The sequence below is a fragment of the Dermacentor albipictus genome, chromosome 4 (assembly GCF_038994185.2).
Source record: "Dermacentor albipictus isolate Rhodes 1998 colony chromosome 4, USDA_Dalb.pri_finalv2, whole genome shotgun sequence".
Lineage (NCBI taxonomy): Eukaryota > Metazoa > Arthropoda > Arachnida > Ixodida > Ixodidae > Dermacentor > Dermacentor albipictus.
The window spans coordinates 92,716,414-92,737,712 of record NC_091824.1 but is presented as its reverse complement, the minus strand read 5'-3'; the positions used below and the strand labels follow the sequence as shown (position 1 = coordinate 92,737,712).

Genomic DNA, 21,299 nt, shown 5'->3' with positions numbered 1-21,299 from the left:
AGGTTCAGGCATTATTGAACTACCCGTCACCGGAAGACATAGGCGGACTGAGACGCTTTTTGGGGCTGGCGAATTTCTATCGACAGTTCATCCCAAACTGCGCTGCACTGCAAGCCCCCTTGACAATGCTGTTGAGGAAAGGTGAGCAGTGGAGGTGGGGTCCCGAGCAAGAGGAGGCACTGCGCAACCTCGTAAACGCGCTCGTGGAAACCACCGAGTTAAGGCTACCTGATTTGAACAAAGAATTTGTCATTCATACGGACGCCAGCGACCTTGGCCTAGGAGCGGTTTTGCTCCAACAGCACGAAGGTAGCTTGCGCCCGGTAGCTTTTGCCAGCCGCTCTTTGACTCCCGCAGAGAAAAATTACTCCGTGACCGAAAAGGAATGTCTGGCGATCATTTTCGCTCTCAAAAAGTTTGATTACTATATTGATGGAGTCCCATTCATAATTGAGACCGATCATATGGCATTAACTTGGCTTAGGCGCTTAGGAGAGCCGAGCGGCCGGCTCGCGCGATGGGCACTTCTCCTGCAGCGATACGATTTTACCGTTCGCTACAGGAGAGGAAAGAACAACGTTGTGGCGGACGCACTTTCGCGCGCGCCCGTTGACTGTGAGAAGAGTGATATTACTACTCAACTCACCTCGCCCGAAACTAAGCTTGTGAGCGGACTAACCGCTGCGACGACTGAGGTTGTCAGGAGGGGTAATATTAATACCCATCGTGACCCCTCAGTGACTCAGCCGAAGAGCAGAGTAACTGCTACAATGCTCGACGGCGCTGGTCCTGAAGGAAGGGCGGATGAACCCCCTTCTCAGGACGAAAGCGTGAACCACTTGGACTGCGTCAGTTCTGTGGGGAGCGTGTTCGGCAGAAAGGAGCTGTTAGAGGCACAGCGGGAGGATCCGTTTTGTAAAAAAGTGTTTGAGGGGCTCCGGGAGCCCGGCGGCGCGGCCGCGGCGCACATGGACGCAGCTGGTATTGCTGTGGGTGCGCGGCGCTCCGAAACAGCTGGTAATGCTGTGAGCGCGTTGGATTCCTACCTGCTAGACTCTGACGGCGTCCTGCTGAGATACATTCCCGCGGAGAAGGATACACACGAGTCCTTCAAAGCGGTGATTCCACGCACGCTGAGAGGAGCACTTTTACGCTACTTTCACGATACGTGCTTGGCCGGGCATGCAAGTGGCCCTAAGACTTATCTAAAGTTGTGCCGCTTTGCTACCTGGCCTGGAATGAAGCGGGAGGTGATGCGCTACGCCCGCTCTTGTAACGTGTGCCAACGCGTGAAGCCGCGTGGTGGACGCCCACCCGGGCTCATGCAGCCGATCAATAGCCGAACACCGTGGCAAATTGCGGCATGTGACGTCATGGGGCCTTACCCCAGGACACCGAGCGGGAACCGATTCCTTCTCGTAGTCACAGACCATTTCAGCAAGTGGGTGGAACTGTTCCCACTACGGAAGCTGACGGCACGCGTTATCATGGGAAAGCTGATCGAGGTGTTTACACGATTCGGCTATCCTGAGCAGCTGATAACGGACAATGCGTCCTACTTCACTGCCAAACTCTTCGTGGACTCTTGTGCAGCTCTCGGCATTAAGCACAGGAGAACAACCACGTACCATGCCCAGGCGAATCCCACTGAGCGTGTGAACCGCAACATCAAGCACATGCTAGTTGCATTTGCGGGGACGCACAATGAGTGGGACGCTTGTCTTCCTGAAATTGGATTTGCTATCAGGTCGACAGTGAATCGATCGACTGGGTATACCCCCGCCACCCTCAATCTTGGGAGGGAGCTGTTGAATCCGGTAGAACTTACTCTACAGGAACGATGCAGCACGGAACTGGTTGTTTCGTCGGCACGCGCCGATTATGCGACTGGGCTGCGCGCGAAGGTAACGGAGGCTTTACGAAAAGCGCGACGGAACCTGAGCACTGCACGTGCCGAGCAGAAAGCGCAGTACGACCGCTCTCATCGGGAAGTTCAGTACAAAGTGGGCGACCTGGTGTTGAGACGGAATCACGTCCTGAGCGACGCCAGTAAGAAATTCTCAGCTTCTCTGGCGCCAAAATGGGCAGGACCGTACCGGGTGCGAGAGACTGTCTCTTCACTCGTGTACAGGCTGGCGGACTTGAAGCTAAGACCGATCAGCCGACCGGTGCATGTCTGCGATCTCAAACCCTACTATGACAGAGGGAACGAGTGGCCCGAGGAGAATGCTCTCCCGCGCCCGCAGGCAGCGGCATCGGGTGGCACGGCTCGACGTTCGAGCCCGGTGCGGCATTATAACTTGCGATCTCGGCAGAACTAACTCTGTCCGGTTCGCGGAGGCTATTTTATTGTGCGTGATATCGGACGGAATGCTCCTCCGAGGTCTAGCATGCAGGCTTCCAGAGCGAGCACGCGCTTTCTCTTTGGAAGAAGCGAGAGGGGCTAACAGAATTGTCGCAGCAGCAGACCGCCCGTCGGGAGCCGTGAAACAACCACCAAGCAAAAAGGAAAGACCATCTCCACTGCCGGTGGGGACGAGCAGGCCGCAAGCAGTCAGCAGCGCAGTGCAGGCAACAGGCGGCGAGAAAACATCCTCCGGCGGCTAACAGCGAGGTGAGAGGTGCAGCGGACGACTTCCGGTCCTGAATGGTCGCAGCGGCGCAGAATTCGCCGAACCGCACCGCACAGCTCCGCGACCGAGTTGCAAGCCCCGCAACCAAGCATCCAGCCTCAAGGCCGAGCGTAGACTTCTCCCGCAAGGACAGAGTGGACCCCTGCTGCGCAGCGAGGGGCAAGCCATCGTCAGGGGTGAGTCGGCACGCCTTTACCGATCTTGCGTGCCGAAACCCGCGAGGGTCCGCAACGAACAGGAAGAAAAGCGTTCGACCACACCAGAGGGCAACGACCTCCGAGAACATCAAAAGAAAGCTGTCCTGCGCCATCTCGAGGCTGGTTCGGGGATCGCGTCAGCGTAATCGAGGCAGCCAAGAAAAATCCAGGGACCCTTTCGCCACCACGGACCCGGCACGTCCGACTGGGCAGGTGACGCCGCCGAGACGCAAGTTGACCTGGACCCAGCGCCCTTCTTGCCTCCCACTGCATCCCGCTGCTGTCAAGCTGCTCCGTACCATCCTCCTACGTTCCGGCCTGGCTCGCGACCACCTCCACGGCGACAACGACGGTCTGCAGCTAGAGCTGCTCCCTCACCAACATGGACTCAAACCGTGTTGCTGTCGGAGTAGCATGTCCCTCTCGCAGGAAAGCCTCAGGTGACGGCGGCCTCTTAGCGGCTAAAGGGTTATTTTAAGGAGGGGGGGATGTGGGGATCGCACGCGCGTCCCGATATCTCCGGAGCGGCCACGCGGTTATCACGCGATAATCACGTGCTCGCTCGCGGAGGGTAGCGGGGAGAGGGCACTTTCGTCGCTCCCGCTGCTCTTCGCGCCTGGCCGTGACGCTGCAGCCAAGGCACCCCGTTCCCTCCTTTCCCTTTCTTGGAACCGGGCAGACTCCTCTCCGCCGCTCGGGAGAAGCGCTATTCCCCCGACGCAGTCTCACCAGGCCCCGTACACTCTCAAGTTCAACTAATGGCCACAGAGGGCGAAAAAATCGACCGCGCGCCGCTGCTAACAAAGCCGACCTAGTAGCATCACCTCGGGATTCGTTCGTTAGTTCCAACATTTCCCGGTAGAGGCGTCGTAATAAGCGCAATTTTATCTTACAAACTTTCTCTTACAATTACCGAAGCATTTTCTTTTACATAAAAACAGGGCAAAATTATCATTGCTAATTAGATATTGTACTCTTTGTTAGTAAGTTTATTGTTTCTTCGCCATTATGAACGCAAATAGCGTTCAGCATCATCGATCTTTCACGTGACCTCTGGCCTGGATTTAAAATTTTTACCGGTATTTCCGAGTGCACGGCGGCACGGATTCATTCGTTCGTACACTCAAGACTGGTTGCTTCTTTGTTTCTAAAACTAGTTTCTTGCGCTTCTATGTAACTTGGGGTGAAGTTACGTGTTTGCAAGCGGACATGTAAGCCCGGCAGTTGGGTTTCGGTCGTGAGCCATTCGGAACAGGTCTGCATCGAAACGGGAGCTGGATTTTGCTGCGGCTGACAACGGCAATAACGGTGAGTCGTTTAACACTGCTGCTTCAATCGTTATATAATATCTGTCTCATTACCTTCCAGGCGGGCACAAGTTAACGAACTAGATCCTGCATTACATATGGGCAGTGAGGATCTCAGTTGCTGTTTCCTAAATAAACCTTTACTTGCGAGGCTGTCGTTTGGTTTACACACACAACCAGGAAAGAAAGAGCGATATCGGAACGCGCGTCTCATTTTTCATGTTATTGTAGCCGTGGTTGTAGGTGACTGAGTAGCCTTATCAATATACAGATTAAACATTTTTTCGAGTCGGCCGGCAACGTCTTTCGTCCACAAAACCGAATAATCCTTTGGTAAAATGAAGTGAAAGTACAGAATTTAATGTATTAAACAGTTGCAAGCATGATACCCATATTTCGTACTTGTTGGTTCCAAATGTTCTTGCTGTTCAGATTGGTTTACCGTAGGGCATTTATTTTTGCAGTAGTGAAGCGGTGCATCACGTTCGTGGAGAAAAATAATGCATCAGTTCTAATAGCTTCATGACTTTCACGCATTTGCTTGAGTAACTAGCAGTGTGATCACTTCTAGAGCATAAATGAACCCACAAATGTTCTCATTTGTGATCTTAATAGTACTTGCGCTGTTGACATGCATTGTAGTTAGGCAGACATCAATTTTATGGGCAATAGCAATATTTATTTAACATGCTGCTTAAGCACCCTAGAATAGACAGTGTACATTTGCATGTGTTCCGTAGTCGCAAATCATTACAACATATATGTCACACCTTTTTGCATTTCATATTGCAAAACTTTGCTTTTTCAATTTCTGATTCAGTCAAAATTTCTGTTCCAGACATGCAGTAATGAGGACGGCACCAGTATAAAGCAACACACTCCACGCACTAAACAGAAGCTGCTGCCTGCTACGACAAGGTCATTGTGTGGACATTGGCTACTACTACAAGGTAAACAACATATGGTTCAGAAATAAATATGTTTGATCTATGCTGTATTGGCTTGCCGTTTGCAGCAGATATGAATGTTTGTTCATATATATGGTTCAGTATAATTGGTTCGAACATATAAAACCCACATAAATTTGGCTAATCTGTGCTATATCTCACGTGTCACCGTTTTGCCCCAACAGAGTCTATGCCAAGCACATCTTGGTCATCACAGGAGCTCCTATCTGCACCAACAGGAAGGGGCTGGAGCCGAATTTGCAAGGCTTTTACACCAAGAACAAAGAAGCATATGCACAAGAATATGGATGAGATATCAAGTCTGCAAAGGACTGTGTTAAGACTGCAAAGAGCTTCAGCCACCATTCCACCAGCACGGACATTTGGCTGAGTCATCCAAGTAACTCAAAAAGGACTTTCTAGAAATTCTTCGTCTTCAGATGCACCTGCAACATCTGACCAAGCACGGACGACGCTGGCCAAAAGATTGAGTTTCATCAGTTCGTCCTTAATCAGCTTCCAAGCCATGTTAATTCCGTTTGTGCGAAGTGTAATTTTTCTTCTATAAATGCAAGCTTTCTCATTGCCCATTTTTGTTAGAGGTTATTCATCCTCATCCAAATATAAAGGTCAACCTTTATATTTGGATATTTCGCTGATACTTAATACCAGTCACTGTCTAGCAGCCTAACATATCTGTAGCAGTATCTTCTAGTGTATGTTGTCATGCGCAATTACTCTCCTGAAATAGCTGATGCAGCATCGGCATGCGTCTTGCATTAACCTATGCACATGTGCTATGCACCATTTTACTTTTCTTGGTGTTTTTAGCCTTCAATGCTTGCAGAGCAGAGTGGCTTCTCTCTTGAATGCAAGCTTTCTCATTTTCCATATTCCTAGTCTCGTTGATGATTGCTCCTCTTCCTTGATAGCCTGGGTCTTTGTGCAAGCTACAGTGAAGTGATTGATTGCAGAATCTGGTTTTGCTGCCACACTTGGTTGTGGTAACTGTGTTACAGATGTGGGGGCCTGGTCAGTTGCATTGGTAAGCAGTCCCTCGAGGTAAGCATTTGCTCCTGCAGTCCGCAAAGCGACATAGACTCCCAGTATACACACACCATAACTGGTGCGCCCCGTTCGTTCTGGCCTGCTGCAGCCATGGGCAAATTGTGCTTGTGGCCTACCTCGGCCATGATTTGCTCAAAACGGAGACCAGCATATGTGCTTACATGGTTCGAAGTGTATGAAGTTGATAGCCGTATGGGTGGAAAGGCCCGCAAGAATGGCTGCCGAAGGTGATGCCCACAAAAGCGACTTGTCCACATTGCGACAAAGTGGGACACAAAGTGTGAGCCACACATAGCGGCCCCCGAAAGAAAATAAATGTGCAGGTTGGAAAGGAGTTAACGCTAAAATGCCGGGTAGTCCATGTCGCTGTGTTGGTTGCGGCAGCAGATGCCTGCGTCACCTGATTGCTTCGCAATGGAAGTTGCTCATCTTCAACGGCAACTGTTGGTTCAAACAGGTGCAAGGCTCTGTCCAATCTGTTTGTACCGCAGGTTGTCGCTCGTTACCAGACCACCACATGTGACAAAGGCAAGCATTATGCCTGTAAGATGGTTCGTAGCCAATGTATAATGTATTGTCAACCTCAAGCGGTGACTGATTGCCGTTTAATTTTGCTGTTATGTCACTTGGTTACGGTCGCAGTTTTATGTTTTTCGAATATTGCTGCCTGGTCGGTTGCACTGGGAAGCAGCCTCTCGAAGTAAGAATTTGATCCTGCAGTCTGCACAGCGACATAGACTCCCAATTTACGCACACCGTGATTCGTGCTCCCCGTTCACCCTTTCCTGCTGCAGCCATGGGCAAATTGTGCCTCTGGCCTTTCTCGGCCGCGATTAGGCATGAACGGAGACCAGCATAAGTGCTTACATGGTCGGACGTGTATGAGGTTGGGTGGAAAGGCCCGCAAAAGTGGCCGATGAAGGTGATGCCCACGAAAGCGACTTGTCCATATTGAGACAATGTGGGACACCAAGTGTGAGCCACACATTAGCGGCCTCCAAAAGAAAAGAAACATGCAGGCTGGAAAGGAGTCAATGCTAAAATGATGGGTAGTCCATGTCGCTGTGTAGGCTGCGGCAGCAGATGCCTGCGTCACCCGACTGCTTTGCACTGCAAGTTGCTCATCTTTAACAGCGACTGTCGCCGCAAACAGGTGGGACACTCTGTCCAATCTGTTTCTGCTGCTGGTTGTTGCTCGTTAGTAGACCACCACGTGCGACGAAGTCGGGCACTACGCCTGTAGGTAGGCAGCTCAATGTACCCTAAGAGACCCGTGTATGTGAATGCTCACTGTTGCCATATGGTTCGTCGCCAATGTATGATGTATTGTCTGAACCTCATGCGGTGACTGATTGCTGTTTAATTTTGCTGTTATGTCACTTGATTATGGTCGCAGTGTTATATTTTTCGAATATTGCGGCCTGATCGGTTGAACTGGGAAGCAGCCTCTCGAAGTAAGAATTTGATCCTGCAGTCTGCACAGTGACATAGACTCCCAATTTACGCACACCGTGATTCGTGCTCCCCGTTCACCCTTTCCTGCTGCAGCCATGGGCAAATTGTGCCTCTGGCCTTTCTCGGCCGCGATTAGGCATGAACGGAGACCAGCATAAGTGCTTACATGGTCGGACCTGTATGAAGTTGGGTGGAAAGGCCCGCAAAAGTGGCTGATGAAGGTGATGCCCACGAAAGCGACTTGTCCATATTGAGACAATGGGGGACACCAAGTGTGAGCCACACATTAGCGGCCTCCAAAAGAAAGAAACATGCAGGCTGGAAAGGTGTCAATGCTAAAATGATGGGTAGTCCATGTCACTGTGTAGGCTGCGGCAGCAGATGCCTGCGTCACCCGACTGCTTTGCACTGCAAATTGCTCATCTTTAACAGCGACTGTCGCCGCAAACAGGTGGGACACTCTGTCCAATCTGTTTCTGCTGCTGGTTGTTGCTCGTTAGTAGACCACCACGTGCGACGAAGTCGGGCACTACGCCTGTAGGTAGGCAGCTCAATGTACCCTAAGAGACCCGTGTATGTGAATGCTCACTGTTGCCATATAGTTCGTCGCCAATGTATAACGTATTGTCTGAACCTCATGCGGTGACTGATTGCTGTTTAATTTTGCTGTTATGTCACTTGGTTATGGTCGCACTGTTATGTTTTTAGAATATTGCGGCCTGGTCGGTTGCACTGGGAAGCAGTTTCTCGAAGTAAGCATTCGCTCCTGCAGCCTGCACAGCGACATAGACTCCCAATTTTCATGCACCGTGATTCGTGCTCCCCGTTCGCGCTTTCCTGCTGCAGCAATGGGCATATTGTGCCTCTGGCCTTTCTCGGCCGCGATTAGGCATGAACGGAGACCAGCATACGTGCTTACATAGTCCGATGCGTATGAAGTTGATAGCTACATGGGTGGAAAGGCCCGCAAAAGTAGCTGATGGAGGCGATGCCCACGAAAGCGACTTGTCCATAGCGAGACAATGTGAGACACCAAGTGTGAGCCACACATTAGCGGCCCCCGAAAGAAAAGAAACGTGCAGGTTGGAAAGGAGTGAACGGCTAAAATCTGGGGTAGCCCATGTCGCTGTGTAGGCTGCGGCAGCAGATGCCTGCGTCTCCCGATTGCTTCGCAATGCAATTTGGGCATTTTTAACGGCGACTGTCGCTGCAAATAAGTGGCACACTCTGTCCAATATGTTTCCGCTGCTGGTTCTTGCTCGTTAACCTGACCACCACGTGCGACGACGACGGTGAGCCGTTTACGAGCTCGCGTCAATGATTCCAGCGTATCTCGACATGCAAATTTTATTTCTGCTATTGCACGAGGATGTACACTGCTTGTCTTCTGCCAATAAAGTCGCGCGTTCTGTTCACTCACTTGTGGCTTGTTTGTATGGGCGTCAGTAGAGGCTCTTGGCAATTAGAACGCACCAGCTAAGCGGCAGCGAAGGCATTGAGGCATGCCGCATAGCCTGCAGGGCAAGCACGGCACGTACCAGCGTACGCGACCGGCAAAAAACGGCCATATTGAATTTTGCGCTAAAAAAAAAAAGTTTGCACTTCCGCTTCCGGATTGAGCAACGTCATCTGGCGTCCCCGAAAGTTAGTTCCATGCGCTGCCGCTGCTTATTTTCGAACCACTGCCAAAGGTACAGTTTCCCTTCTCTAAAGTTGTTCTTTATTCTATGGTCTCACGGCGGAAGAGCTAGCGAACGGCCGCATCTCAAATCAGCCGCTGAGACCGCCGCACGCCGTCCCCCTGTGGCGCCCGGACCTTGGTGTGCGACTCACCGCCCCAGGGCCCGAGCGCGGATCCACTTTTGGGTGAGCTGAACTCTTATCAGCCTCTTTTGTGGTTCCCACATTGTGCGGTTTGTTTCGCCCCAGACGTGCGGAATGCTCCGCCGCTGAGGTTTTGTGTTGTGTTGTGTTGTGTTTGTGTGTGTTGTGGCTGTTGCTGTCTGTTGGAATCATTGTACACCAAGGTGAATAAACACCTTAGGTCGAGACTCACCCTGTCCCCACTGGCCTGAACCCGCCGTGGTCGCAACTCACTGCGAACCGCGGGTTAGGGGTCACAGCTCTGACTGCTAGGGCTGCTGCGAAAGTGCTAGGGAGCGACTGCCGCTCCGCCGGCGCTGTGCGATCCAGAGAAGGGTCAGGTGCGCACGCGCGAGCCTGAGTAATACCCCTATAATATATATATATATATATGGCCGCCTACGTCTTGGTGCTCTCATGGTCGTTTCGTTAACTTGGTAGGCTCCTCGCACACTGCTTCGCATAAGGTCGATTCCCACAGGGGGCGCGGGATCTGCCGCTGCTTCTTTTTCTTAACATCTCGCGAGCGTCGATCAGGCGCCATTCTCAGCGCCTTACAACGGCGATTATTCCGCGAGACAGTGCGCTCGTGCGCACAAATCACTCTCCAGCTCAAGCGCCGCCACCAGGACGACGCGCGCCCCATAACACCACAGTGTGTTGGCGCGTCATATAGTCGAGAATTGCGCGGGAGCTGGCATGCACGTACAGCGCCAGCTGACGTCAGCCAATCAAGGGGCCCGACGTGGTGTGCCGCAATTGCTGCTGGCGCCACGCGTCTGTCCACAGTGTCGAGCGCCATAGCTATTGAAGGAGCACGCACGCCTCGTTTAGCATATCGCAACACTCCAACACTGCGGCATTACTGCGACGCTCAACGAATGGCTTCTGCCGACACGGGCCACTAGCGTGCGCCGCGACGTGTACCACGTGACACTCGCCGGGCTAGTGAGCTGTAAAACGACCCTGTCTGGGGCAGGACTTTTTTTCTCTCCCTTTTGGCGTTACGTCCAGACTTACCCGCAGTGGGACCGGCGCCCGCTGAGTGACCAGTTTATAGCAGTCTACATAGATCAACCAACGGACCAGCGACAGCCTGAAGGCAGAGGGGGGGCTCAGTCACGCTTACCTGCAATAGAAGCAAAACAGAACGGCAATTTAAAACAAACGCGCACACTTTGTTCAACGAATACGATTTTTTTGCAAGTCACCAGGCGCTATGATTGTGGAGTTTGTAAAACTTATAAACAGGAACAAAAAAGACGGCTTGTCCTTCTTTCGGAACCCATAGCAAACCGCGAAGCCGCGGATCATACGGACTAACGAGCCATAGAAAGCGCTAACACGCAAAACAACATATGGCAACCAACGTTACAGCCATTATTATACTTTATAGCTGAACCACAGAGATGGATAACATTTTGTTTACCGATGGTCCCATACCCAAGCTCCACTTACCACTTCGCACATTTCATGGTTGCCAACTCACTGCCCGTTTGCGAGTTTTTGGGTGAGTGGGCGTGTGTGCGTTTCTTTTTTATTTTATTTTCTCTCGTCTTTTGGCCTCTTATTGTCACATATCAAACCTGTATGCCAAACCTTTTGTTCGACGAACCAGCGCGTACGTATTCTGACATACCGGTTGATATACCTATATACACGGTTTCCTTGCGATACAATCTCACAATCCCCAAGCCGAGTCCACGGTGGGTGGGCTCCGTGTGGAGTGAATAACTGAAGATAGCAGTGCATAAATAAACGAGATTCTTAACTAACGGAAAATGGGCAGAGTTGGCCTCGATCCATTGTAACGGGCAGCGCGAACGACGACGATCAAGCAAGAACAGGACGCGCTCTGGACATCAACTGGATTTCATTCGAAGAAAACTAGTGTTCAAATGAGAATGAAGAAAAAAATCCAAAAAACCAAGCCCACATCAAAGCCCGTTGAAAACGAGACAAAAAAAAAAACGTTCACGTACTGAGATTTCGGTTCCGCATTCAACAACCGCAGGTGGTCAAAAAATTTAATATGGCAGCTCGGGCACGGCGCGCCTCCAAGCGTGCAACTCGTAGGGGCGTAAAGGTCAACCTATCAATCAGTGCGTATACGTGGTTGAAGTTTTGGTAAGCCTACTGATATTACAGCAGAGAGCCCCGGCAGCGTAGAGAAGCGAAGGTTCGCAATTATGGCTTCAATCAAACGGAGTTTAATTACGTGTCAATGTAACACAACTGATCTCTCTCTCTCTCATCGCGCTCCCACGGGAAAGCGGCAGGAGCGAGCGTGGGATCGAACGCGCGACCTTGTGCCGTGATCCGCGGAGAAGTTCGACACCACGAAACGCCTGGCATTCACGAGCGCGTGACGACGGCGGGGGAATGACGTCAACGCCTTGTAGTGTTCAGTTCCCTTCCGAGATCAATCGCCTCCGCCAACGCGCTCGGATTCGCGGAAGCGGCGCAGGCCCGAAGAGCACGTATGCTGCATGTACGCCCATGCCGCCCTTTGTTTAGGCATTATCTATGCACGCCTTCAGCTATTTACAAAATCGACTCGGAAGCGACTGCGCATTATATTCCTCCCGGATATAACGTTACGTGCATGCGGAACAGTGTGTGTGTGCGTGTTGGTATATATATATATATATATATATATATATATATATATATATATATATAAAGAGAGGGAGAGAGAGGGAGCTGAGTCGCCACGGATGACGAAATGCACACGTGCAGTGTGTTTCCAAATAGCGCGAGTTCATATGAAAATCGTTACGAACGGCCTGCAGGGGCTGGCGAACTAGAGGAGAAGCGACCGACGGAACCTGCCTGGCCCGCTGCGATGATTCACTTTGTGAAAACAACAATGCGCCGTGTCGATGGATGGATGGATGGATGGATGGATGGATGGATGGATGGATGGATGGATGGATGGATGGATGATTGTGGCTCAACCCTTTGAATCGGGCGGCGGCGACGCGCGCCACCTAGCCTTTAATCGGTCAACAGGCCATCGGCGCGCCACCACGTCTGCTGCGACGACTCGCTTCGTAAGGACGACAATACGACAGTCCATAACCGAACGGCGCCGGGATGTATACACGCAATAGGCGGACCGAGTATTGTTAGTGGATTCGCCGTCACAGTCACGGTTTGTTTGAAGCGGTGGAACTCCTGGAATAAGGTGTTTTGCGGCGCCGTCTCACGGGTCATAGAAGTCGTCAGTCAATGAACAGACGCGGCGGCCACTGTCTGCGGGGTCGACTCTGGGACCAAGAGTCGCCTGCTCAGGGCAGGACCCGTGTCTGCGAAAACCCTCTCACCTCGGCGTGGTTAGTGAGACCTGTGCGGAAGTGAGTGTGTAAACCCACCCCCTCAAAGGCGGGTCGGCTACGATGACTTTGGACGCTCCGAATCGGTCGACGGTTGAACGACCGTTTTCCCTCACCTAGGAATCTAGGGAGAACAGAGTGCTTATCAGCAGCCGCGGCGCGGCTGCTGGGTGTGCATTCTCTTTCAGTCATGCTAGGCTGATGAACTGTAACGTTCTCATGCATATACTGTAAATAAATCCCATACTCCTCGTTCTCAATGAGAACAAGCCTCTCCCTTCAACAACGTCCTCAGTGTGGATGAGTTGGACGACGGCACGGGCCAGCTACCATCTATTTCATGCCCGAACACAATCATTGCAAAATCAAGGATGCGCCGCGGCGTCGACGTGACATCATATACCACACGAAGTTACTTACACCGCTTCCCGCCCTCTGAGTTTAAGCGAAGAAAAACGGTTTTTACGACAGCATACACATTTCCGTGCGGCTATAAGTACCGATTTGAGAAGCGCTATGATGCCGCTGAGCGAAAACTGATGCCACAAAGGAAACACGAAACACACGCACGCACACAAGCGCTTGTGTGCTGGGCGTGTTATCCGTGTGCTGTGTGTGTGTTATCGCGCCGTTAAAGAGAATGTGCAGCAAACAGCTCCAAATTGTCCAGAAATACGTTCTTTCGAAGGTATGGCACGTGCTTGCAATGTAATACCACAGCGCTTATGAGCTTCCAAATGTATGCATCGGAACGCACGAGAACGCCTTCGTACGAATTATTACGCGTCTTCCCAGATTCCTCGTTCTCGATGAGAAGCAGTCCTTCCCTTCAACAACGTCCTTAGCGTGGACAAGTTGGACGACGGCATGGGCCAGCTACCATCTATTTCATGCCCGACTCCAACAGTCCGGACCTGCTCCCGTATAACCTTTAAATCATGTATGACATTAAAGATTTCATCTGGATCATTTGGAAATAAGCACAATGTTGTAAGCAACGCTGAAATGATAGGTGGGTATCATTAGTATGATCGAAGGCATTGTCACAGAAAAACTCATTAAATGCGTTGGCGATGTCTATTGGTCGCTTATAAGTGGCGTCTGATGAATGAAACTAACTTATTGGTTTACTCCGAGTGGATCCATTTAAGAAGGAATTTATTATTTTCCACTGTCGTTTTGAATCAGTGCCGGCTTTGGCCATTCTGAATTCGCAATAATTTCCTTTGGCTATGCTGAGCAGCCTGTTTAACATGTTACAATATATTTTAGTGAGTATCTAATGGTATGTTAAAGGAGCGTTGTTTCACTTTTCGGTATAAGTTTTTACGCAGGCTAGTTAATAGACCATTGGTTAACCAATGATTCCGTAACGCAGGGACATGTCTTCTGCATTTTGCAAAACTGGCAGAATTAGTGGTACATTTATTTAATGATCTCCAAAAATTCATTAAAAGAAGGTTCTGCGTTTCACTGTGAAGTCATCGAACACCAATTTAGCTCACCAACGCGAGCGATGAAGTCACCTTTATTAATCACAGCTTGACTCAATTCATGACAAGGTTACTGTAATTGATAAGGAAGTTTTAAGAAAAGTCAGAAAAGTGGTCAGTCGTTTATTTTCAAGTACACCGCAAACGGGAGGACACACGAGATTGGAAAATATGTGATCTATTAAGGTGGCCGAAGCCCCCAAACTACATCAATAGATGGAATAGAAACCAATGATTCGAAGCTAAATCCGTGAACGCAGTTAGTTAGACTAGTCAGTAGTAGCAGCAGTGCCGTCATAGCATAACCTTTCTTTTTCTTTTCTTTTTTTTTCTTTCTGAAGACAAGTTACCAAGAGCAGTTGTTCAAGTCATTGCAAAAAGCACATATTGGCGGCGAGGAGTTACGGAGTCGCCCTCTATCGGAAGCGCCTCGCTGGCGTAGTATGAGGGATCACGTGGCGCGTTCCTCATAGGTTTTGCTGTCAGCGCTCACTGAAAACACCACGCGCGAGCTCTCCCGGACATTTCTGTAAGTACTTTCGAAACGAGAGAAGTTTCTTACTGTCTAAATAATAATCTTGGGCAAACTGAAAGCACACAATCGTTTACAGCCGCTATCTCTTTACCGAATACGTACAGTGAACGCCACTGCGCGCGGTCGTCGCAATGGAGTCTCCCGAACCGGCTTCTTGCGTGAAAGGTAGGTAAACGCTGAGAGCAAGCTATGTAAAATATGTTCTTATAGTGTTTGTATAACTAAATGGAGCGCAATAGAATGAAGCCTCAATGCAGCGATCGCGCAGATTCGCAGCGACCGACTGCGCGTCTGCATGCTTGTCCGCGCACTGTGTCGCTTTCTGCGCGCGCGCGTTTTCGCACCGTGCCGTGAGCGTAAGGCCGCAGAATATGAGTATTTGACAGTATACAAGCAACCATTGTTGCGTGGGCGCTATCAGAGCTGTTCAAAAATAATGTCATTGTAGAGACTTCGACGCCTACGGGACTGCGATGTGCCGTCGCGACGATTCAATCTTTTTTTCTTCTAAATTCTTTAACCTTTCAATACTATTTCTCGAGTTGCGTCGCACTGTATGTTTATCGGCGTTCTCAGCGTGCCATTTCCCGCTGCTCCTTTTTTGTAATCCAGTGCATTAATTCATCACACAAACATGACCATATGCCATGCTTTCTTTAAATGTGCTTCTTACCGCTGCCTTTCCACTCCACTGAACTTGCCAGTATCTATAGTATCGACAAGTTCATAGACTAAACCGTCATGACATTAGTCGGGCAGCGGACTCGGGGCGAGCGTCTCAGTGCGCGTTTCCAGAACATCGCAGACCGGGCGCCGTAGCAGAAATCTTCCTTGCGTCTGTGCTTGCTGCATACCCGAGTTGTAGCCGATGACTGTTTGCCGGTTTTATGTTTCGCGAGCCAAGCTTCACACAGCTTCTTGTCCTGCGGCTACGTGCGAATAAGGCTGACACCGGCCTCCGTTACGTGCGTCCGGCCCGGCGGCACCGAGCAGTAGCCTACCATGTCGCGCGCCTTCAAAGGCAGCCACTACCTATTGTAGTGCTTTCAAGCGTTGTAAAGGAGACACTCGAAGCGTGAAAATTTCGCCACTAAATGAAAACCGCAGCGTACGGGGGAATTGAAGCTCGTTTTCAGCTCGCTTCGGCGCGCCCGAAGCAGCCGACGCGGCCGCTATGTCCACGTGATCCCTCCTAGCACGTCACGCCGACGGTGGCGCCAGCTTTTCCAGTGGTGGAGCTCGAGGCCAATTGAAGATAAGGCAAGCGACACAGGCAACCGACAAGTGACTGTCTCGAATCCTCTGGTTCAATACACACAGCTTCACAATACGGCAGTGAAAATGATACGTCACGTCTTCGTTTGTGACGTGCAGCTGGAGTTACAAAAACAGTGACACCTCCGCATAGCTCAATGTTCACAAACTAGAGGAAAGGATGACAGGATTCCAAATGCGTCATCGTTGTTAAATAAACTATTTGGGTTGACATTCGCGTAGGGTATAGTTAAATAAAAGGTGAACTGCGCACTTCGAAAAGGACGCGCGCTGAAGAATGCGCACGCATGCTGCGCAGTGAAGAAGTGCCACGCGTCGTGTATTTTTATTTCTCTCATTTCTATTTGACACGTCGCTTCTTAGTATTTCGTTACAGTATTACTTATACTATTTACACGCATTCGATATTTTGGTTACGTGCAGTGGAACCGAAACGAGGCATTTTGTATTTGCAGCGGTAAAAATTCGCCAAAAACAGTTTCTTGGCTGCTGAATTACCTCAATGCAGTATTTTAATAGCGGTTTCATTGTGTAAAGTAGACTGGTGGTTATAGCATTACGTAATACAGGCGTCGGGTTGCTCCAGCTCATCACGTGAACACGTGGTGGCGGTATTACGATGAAAAAAAAAATCGATAATTGTGTGTGCGCGCGTGTGTTCATGTGTGTTTGCGTGAGTGAGTGAGTGAGTGAGTGAGTGAGTGAGTGAGTGAGTGAGTGAGTGAGTGAGTGAGTGAGTGAGTGAGTGAGTGAGTGAGTGAGTGAGTGAGTGAGTGAGTGAGTGAGTGAGTGAGAGGGAGGGAGGAATTAGGCCGAGGTGCAATCCCCTAATGAAGCGTGAGCACTCTCATACAGAGGTCGGTGGACAATAATTGTAACTCCCTCTATAGAGTACAGCGAGGTTAACAAGAAAGTTGTCCCTCCTTTACAGCTAAATATGACCATCCGCCTATGTTTATGACCACTGCAGGATGAAGGCTCCTGCCAACGCCTCCAATTACCCCTGTCTTGCGCTAGCTGATCCCAACTTACGCCTGTTAATTCCCTAATTTCATCAAGCCACATAATTTTCTGCCGTCTTCAACTGCAATTCCCTTTGCTTCGAGCTCTAATGGTCCACCCGTTATCTACCCTACGCACTACATGAATTTCCCAGATCCATTTTTTCGGTTATCCGCTGCATTCCTGCCTCTTATCGTTACGCCTAACAACTTTTTCTTTCCATTGCTCTTTGCGCGGTCCTTACCTTGTTCTTAAGCTTCTTTGTTAACTTCGAAGTTCGTGTTTCATATGTTAGCACCGATAGAACTCAACGATTGTACACTTTTCAACAACAGCTGTAAGCTCCCAGTCAATTATGGCGAAGCCTGCCGTATGCACTCCAACCCATTTTTATTCCTCCGTAAATTTATTTCTCGTGGTCTGGGACCCCTGTGAGTCACTGATCTAGACAAAACGCACCCCTGCACATACTCGTAGAGGCTGACTGGCGATCATGAATACTGGTTTCCCCGCCAGGCTATTGAACATTGCCTTTGTCTTCTGCACACTGGCCTTAAATAAGTCAAAAGCACAGCTACCGTGAGCCACTTAATCGTGAGCGAGATTGCGAAAAACGACCCCTACACCACGTGACTCGCGGTGTCGCAGTTAGCTGCGCCGTCTCAGGCGTCAAAACAGCACGCGTCGCATAGCTTTAACTCGAGCGCGAAATATCGCGAATACTTCGCAATATTTGCTTCCCTCGCGGTCCTTTAACGCGGTACACAAGGAGCGTAGACTTAGGTACAACCTATAGCGTGACTCGCAGTCTGCTTCGCTTTGCTTCCTTCCTTTTCTCGCCATGCATTTTACCTCCAAAAGCATTTTCACTGAAATGGCAACCAGTTTAAACACCACAACAACATTTTCCAGACTAGAAGAACTAGCTCGCCCCCCTTCTCTCTCGACACACACACACACACACACACACACACACACACACACACACACACACACACACACACACACACACACACACACACACACACACACACACACACACACACACACACACATATACAGCGAGAGGGCAGCGGGTGTTTACTCGGAGACCTCAAAAGCGTGGCGACATCAACGACGCTCGACTCAATAGGCAAACCGCCTCGCAACGTGGTCTTTCACAACGCCCTCCCTTTTTTCTATGAAAAGAGGACCACGGCGATAAAGGAAAGCGGGGAGGAAATAAAGAAAGAAAAGACACGGGCGAGGCAAGAGAACGCATGGAACAAGAAAGAAGTGGAATAGAATCAAGCAAGCCTGGCGCGGAAACACACGCGCATCATAGAGCGGAAATATAGAAGCTCTCGAGTTCATAGGATGGCGCAACCGACTCGTCACCGAGCGAAGCAAGAGAGAAATAAGAATAGTAATAAAAAAGAGAGCGAGAGTGGGAGGCCTGAGGAGACTGAATGAGAGAATGGCAAGTACAGCGGCAGGGGGCGCGGCCGATTACATAGCCGTGACATAAAACCGGCGATCGAAACCGATGCCCGTTCGGAGCGCGCGAAGAGGAGAGAAAGAGAGAGAGAGAAGGACGGAGAGTATATGGACGTGCTGGACGATTGTGTCGCATTTGGAGATTGCACGACACGCTACGCGCAAATACACAAATAAAGAGGAAGAGTATAGACTCGGTGAATAAGTTTTAAAAAATAGAAAGACAGGCAGAAAGAAACAAAGAATGAAAAAAAAAACAAGTAAAAAGTTATTCCAAGGGAGCAAACGGCTGTTCATCCAATTACCGCAGACCGTACAGGTTCCCCCCCCCCCAAAAAAAAAAATGACTCGAGGGAAGTCAGGCGCTAGCGTCTACAGGAACTGAAAAGCACGGCAGTTCAGCCAGCATGGAAATGAGGGGGGGGGGGGGGGGGGGGTAATATACAAATTTGCCTAAACTACGCCCTCCTGGCTTCGAACGCGCACGCGACTTTGCAAAATTGATGATTTTCAACAAAGCAGAACGTTATAAGGCCTAACGATTCGCGAAGATCATACTTATATGCGCGCAGAAAACTTCTCGCGATGCCACGTTTAGGAATTCGGTAGCTTCGCAAAAGATCTTTCAACTTCTCTCTTTCGTTTATGCGCCTTTTCTGGCTTACCAAGCAGCGCTTAGCTTTAGATGTGGCTTCTTTTTTAGAAGTGCAGTTTCCTAACACAGCTCGAATAATTTTTCTTTTTACCATTCTTTTAACACGCACACGTGCACGCGCGCAAGCTAGAAAACGCAAGGCAGTGAATATTGCACCACGTGGCCACGTATCGGTATGATTGGAATACAAGCATTCATATTCAACTGACTTTATCGCTTCTTCGCGGAATTGCCTATTTCTTTGCGGGAATAATTGCGCATAGCGGATGGGGAAAGAAAAAGAATGTGTGTGTGTGTGTGTGTGTGTGTGTGTGTGTGTGTGTGTGTGTGTGTGTGTGTGTGTGTGTGTGTGTGTGTGTGTGTGTGTGTGTGTGTGTGTGTGTGTGTGTGTGTGTGTGTGTGAGAGAGAGAGAGAGAGAGACGGGGGGGGGAAGGAGGGGGGCGTGGAAAGGGGAACGAAAAAGATATATCCCGCGTTACTAAAATTGGCCGGAACCGGGCAATTGTGCAAGCAACAAGCCGTAGCACCATCTCTAAAGCCCTTTTAATCAACGCAGAAACTTCTTTTGTTTTTGTTTTTCTGTATGCCGTGACGTGTTAGGCAAATAGATAAAGCTGAGATAACACAATGACGCTGAAAAGAAAACTAAATGCGACATTTTCTTAAAAATAGAAAGAAAATATGGTAATAATAATGAATGAGACTGCCTGCCCGGAAGCATGAAAGTGAAAGCTTCGACCTTCCGGCGCCGCCGCACCAACAAAAAGCTGCGGAAAAAAAAAAAAGAAACCGGACCAAAGTCAGGGAGGAAATTTAAGCGCCGAGTGGAATCAATATCTCTTGGCCTACTACGCTTCCCTGCTAATGCTTTTGGCTCGGACGAAATAAAGAAAGAGAAAGACATGACAGAACGCGAAGCCAGGCCCCCAAGTTAAGGTTTATATAACTGAACACAAATAAGGGGTAAAAAAAAAAAGAAGAGGAAAAAAAACGCTAGAAGGGTAACACGAGAGCAGGCAGCCGGATATTTCTGAAACGCACTTTCTTTTTTTTTTTTTTGTACGCGTGGTGATGAAACACAGGGAAGTGAAAAAGCGCTCCTGAAAGGCCGCACACGGCCCGCGCAAGCTTTTCAGGAAGGTCAGGAAGGCCGCTACACGCAGCGTCCCACGTAACTTGAGCCAAACGTTAAAGATATGCAAATGACACGTAGCTGGACAGAAGCAAGATACTGTCGTTTGCCGTCACTTGGAGATACTCAGATTAATTTCTTTTTGCATTGCGCCTAATAAGATAATTAGTCTTAATTAGTTAACCAAAGCCTCAACTATGATAATTCGATGAAAAGCCTCAACGAGAAAACTGTACAGCGACATGAGAAACTCCCGATACAGCTTTGTTGTTCCTCAATACGTGCTCGCAGTCGCTCTTCTTTGCATACGCGCGCCTTTTGCACATATTTCAATCGGTGAGGGGGGAGGGGGAGGTGCTGTAGCTGCGCGACTATCGCCTCCAGAGCCGGCGAACAATACTGTTCACATGGAACAAGATTGCTAACGCGAACAGACTGTTCAGTCTGTTCACGGCGAACAAGACTCTTCAGCACAAGAATAGAACACGCTGGTGCGCTCGACCTGAGCGGCCGCGGTATAGGCCTCTCCAGAGATCCCGCGACGCCCGCGGCTGGCCGTCCTAAATAAACCGTGGCACGGTGGCTACCTCTTCGGCGCCGCACCCCACAAATTGGTCACCCGAACGACCGAGCCCCGGACGGGACCTCACACAGAGTACAGTTACCTCCCGCCCTTACCGTTTCCCCTGACAACTGGGTCGACGCGGCCACTATTGTGAGGCCGTTACCGCATGTTTCGCTCTTCCCATCTCCTGCGATTCCTCCATAATCAATTCGCCTTCTGGTTCTCTCTTTCAGTCGGCAAAGTGCGCAAATATGGTGACGAGCAGCGCGCTGTTTCAGGGGTGGCGGAAGGAGGAGTGCGCAGCAACCGAACGCGCTGTGCCGGCAAACGAAGGCTCCTCGAGCACTTCCCCGAAGAAGG

At 50.0% G+C, this 21,299-nt stretch overlaps 1 protein-coding gene and 1 long non-coding RNA gene across 8 annotated transcripts in view; one reads left to right on the top strand and one right to left on the bottom strand.

Moving 5' to 3' along the window:
- LOC135897579 (protogenin-like) overlaps window positions 1-21,299 on the bottom strand; it is a 358,787-nt gene that overhangs the window by 188,647 nt on the left and 148,841 nt on the right. For 2 of the 7 annotated variants that reach the window (XM_070537248.1, XM_070537249.1), the window contains one exon: window positions 10,491-10,599. The exons of the other annotated variants lie outside the window; for them this stretch is intronic. The gene's annotated coding sequence lies outside the window, so the exon portion shown is untranslated. The remainder of the gene's footprint in view (window positions 1-10,490; window positions 10,600-21,299) is intronic. 7 annotated transcript variants of the gene reach the window in all.
- LOC135897578 (uncharacterized) lies at window positions 3,939-5,667 on the top strand. The gene is made up of 3 exons (XR_010563089.2): window positions 3,939-4,138; window positions 4,976-5,087; window positions 5,270-5,667. It is a non-coding gene; the product is annotated as an uncharacterized lncRNA (long non-coding RNA).